Here is a 4,174-nt window from a genome sequence, read left to right as displayed (position 1 = left end):
ATTTGGGACGCGGATGCATAAATTTTGGATATATGATTCTTAAAAAAATGATCTCTTCAATTAGGAGATTTGTAAAGTAATAAAATAAAAAATGAATTATTATTTTATTTGTAAATTTTATTATGCGTAAGTCTCACAATTTTAATTTAAAGGTAATTAAATTTTTATTTTTAAATTTTTTAAAATTTATTCAATTATTAGACATGACTCCTCTAAGTTTAAAAATATAATTTCAAAGAATAAAGTGGGCTAATCATCATTCTTTAGGCTGCGTTTGAAAAAAAAACTGATATTAAGAGATAAAAATTGGAGGATAGAGACTGAAAGATAAAAATTGACTTAAATTTCTGTGAGTTTAATATAAAATGTATTAAATTAAGTTATGTCTTAATATCATATTTAATTTAAGATAAATATGAAGATTGAGAAATAAATTTAAAATTTGAAAAGTTAAATAAAAGTATTTTTAATAAAAAAAAGCTATAAAAATTTTAGTCTTCGTTTCTAAAAATTTTAGTCTCATGTATTCTAATTTTCTAAAAATATTGAACAAACTGAAATTTTAGTTTGAATCTCTAATAACTAAACATAATACTCACTATCAGTTCTCTAATCTCATTTCTAATCCAAAAAATAAGCGCAATCTAATAGTATAAATGATGTAGATTTTTAAATAAAAGAATAAATAAAAAAAATCTCTAAACCGTAATTAGTACTTGAAGAGGAAAAAAAAAATAAATCCATTGTAGGTGTTGTGACAAAATAATAGAGATTATTATTATGACATGGCTTAAACAAGGGAGCTTTAATTGCCTCTCATTATTTAGGATTTTTGGACACATCTAATTTAAAAAATATATATTTTTATTTTAATAAATATATTATTTTTTTGTCATTGAAATTACTTTCTTTTTACATATTTTCTTTTTTTTTTTCAAATATATTTAGAAATAAAGATGACAAAAATATTTGCAGAAACGAGTATTTGCGACGAAATTTTAGTGTGAACTTATGTAAAATTTTTATGGTGACAAAAATTCGCTCCTACAAATAAACAAAAATGGCGAAGGACATAAAGGCATTTATTTATAAAAGTTATGTTATATTATTTTGTTAGAAATTATTTTTATTTTATTTTCTTTTAATATGTATATTGAAAATTTTGTGTATGTAGATTATATTAAATTTGTCTTTGGATTGAGTTCTAATATGATAAATTTGGTTAAATTGTATTTGATTATATTATGGTTGTGTTAATTTTTTAATAAAAAATTAAAGATTAATATCTATGAATATCTATAGGTACCTGTCTTTAAAATATTAACTATTAATATATTATATAATTATATCTCATTAATTTTATTTATTTAGTTTGATATTAGGTTAATTTTGTCATTAGAATTATATTGTATCATTTACTCATGAAAAGCTGTCGGTACTTTAGAATCTTTATCACCACATCCACACTATTTTTGCTCTCTACTAACGCTACTATCTAAGCTCAAAATCAATTAGTCACTATATATTCTTATGCCCTAAGGCAGCTAAAGTCTGGGCAAGAAGCTCGGTACTTGGTATGCTTGCTAGAAATAATTAATAAGGAAATATAGTTGCAACATTATCGAGTGGTACATGGATGCTCTGAGGACATTATCGCGTGAGATGGCTGACTGGGTTGGTCGATTTAATAAGGAAATATGGTTGCAACATTGTGATGGTGGATGTCAGTTTAGGCACATGACAATTAACCTATCCGAGTGCATCAACACAGTTTTGAAGGATACAAGATATCTACCCATTTCAGCAATCGTTAGATGCATGTATGAGAGATTACAGTAGCTGTTTGTCCGGAAAGGTAGGGAGGCGCAGGCTTAAATGGCAGCGAGTAATTGGTATTCACAGTGGCTATAGGCTGCGGTTGAAAATAATAGAGAGGGTATCTAGAAGATGCGGATTACACATTGCGACAGGAGGGTTTCAGTTTTTTTGGTAGAACAATTAGAGCCGTTTGAGGATTGGAGCCAGGGTTCATTCTGTGTTCGGTTGAGCTCGGGGACATGCGATTGCGAGCTTTTCCAATCACTTATTTTCCCTGTCGTCATGCACTTGCTTCATTTTCCAGCCTGCCAGCATCGAGTGGGGCCATATGTTCACCCAGTCTAACTGCAGGAGTCATGTTCAAGGTTTACGAGGTAGAGTTTCCCTCGACCCCTGACAAGAAGCTTCAGCCAGAGTGTCACGGGAAACGTTTGACCATGTGTGGAAAGGAAACTGGTAGGCCAGTTTCTACGAGGTTTTGTAGCAATATGGACGAGGTGGAGCGCCAAAAGAAATGGTGCAGGCTATGCTGGCAAACCGGCCATACTCGGAGGGGTTGTCCGAATCAACCCACAGAGGATACTTAGCAATTGTGTAACTTGTGCCACATTTCATATGTACTAGAAACGTGCTATTCATTTATGGTTACGTTATGTATCGTTGTTATTTTGTTTTATTTAGCAATCGAACTGCCTATGTTTTATATTGTATAATGATAATTTGCATACATAACCCTAATCAAGGTATGGATAGTAACTAAATAAATTCATTAAACAAGGTACATAAAACAAAGACAGAAATAAAGGAGTACATCATCACTATAATGTAAAATTTTGGTGCAAAACACTATACTGTAGAGTAATACAGGAGAAACTACTAACGAATCTAACAACATGTACTGTTAGTCATGGATGCTGGTCCCTAGGGTAATGAAGGCGATGCTCAATGCCACAAGGAAAAGCTGGGTCTGGCAAGGTAGTCTACGGCCTCACAGGTCTTGAGGAGCTGGTGTTGGTAGAAGGGCCACTGCATGTGATGGTGGTAGAGGAGACTGTGGAATGTACGGGTGTGCCTGATCAGTCGCCTCTGTCTAGAAGTGTGGTAGCAGCGGTGGATACTGAGGTGGGGGAGGTAACCAATGTGAGGTAGTCATTAGTCGGCCGTAGTCAACGAAAGAAAGTGTAGCATACTGAGACCCCGGCTGAAGACCTGGTCCGTAAGAAGAGCTAGCACTTGGGGACATCTGAGGAACCCAAACCGAAATAGTCACTGGTGGGGTAGAGAAAGGTACACCATATGCGGCACCATGCTCTCTGGCCATGCGGAACTACTCTGCAATCCAGTGGATGGTCTGCTGGTCAGTCGTCCGAACCTGAAATACCTCATCAACTGTATCTCATCCACCATGGATCTCTCCTGAATACTAGATGAGGCATCCAGGTCCACCCAACCAGGTGGATCCATGAAAGGGTCATCATGATGCACATAAGAGGCTGGTGGTGGTAGTCCCAGTGATAGTGGTAGTGGTGGTGCTGGTGGTGGAAAGTCATCCACATCTTCGGGTATGTCGCCAACATCCTCCTGCCGGGCATACTCTGCCTCGTCATCGGACTCAACGTCCAGCCTCTTTCTGCGGTGTTTGATGTGCTCTCGTTGAGGCACTACCGCTCCTCCAGGGTCCCTCGTACCCCTCTCCCACCGAGCAGGTCTCCGAGTGTCTGGTTGCACATCCCTAGCACGCTTACAACGATCAGGGACATCTCGTGTAAGGTGGAGGACATTTAGATAAAAATTTTCTGTGACCAAAACAAGTTGTCTCTTAAAAATAAAAAAATACTAAGCATTTAGATAAACTATTTTAAATTTCTTGTTTATATCTTTACTACCCCTAATAGCTAGCAACCAAAGCCAAAGCAACAACCAAACTTCTTTATCACAACAACCAAATTTTTCTATCACAAAACCAAATTCAGATCTCTATTAGAAAATCGTTTTAAGCCATTTAACTTACTTGGAAACAGATCATTTTGTACAAATTCTAGAAAAAAAATAGCTAAGCTAATAGTCCTATTCCAAAGACAACTATGTATGTTTTCTTTACACCTGTATTTGAAACCACATAATTGAAAAATAAAATTCATATTGACACATGGATTAGAGAGAAAGGTTTTGCAATTAAATTCATATCATATAATCTATGAATTAACATTTTACGGTAATTAAAAAGTAAGTAAAATTGAACAGCATGAATATGACAAAGAATTTATTACTATATACCCTTTGTTTTTGTTGAGTCTTGAAAACTCAAGGCATGAATGTAAAACTTGACAATGATCTAGTTATACCTTTTATATTA

This window comes from Arachis duranensis, chromosome 7, assembly GCF_000817695.3.
Source record: "Arachis duranensis cultivar V14167 chromosome 7, aradu.V14167.gnm2.J7QH, whole genome shotgun sequence".
In the NCBI taxonomy this organism is placed as follows: domain Eukaryota; kingdom Viridiplantae; phylum Streptophyta; class Magnoliopsida; order Fabales; family Fabaceae; genus Arachis; species Arachis duranensis.
This window is presented reverse-complemented; position numbering follows the sequence as displayed.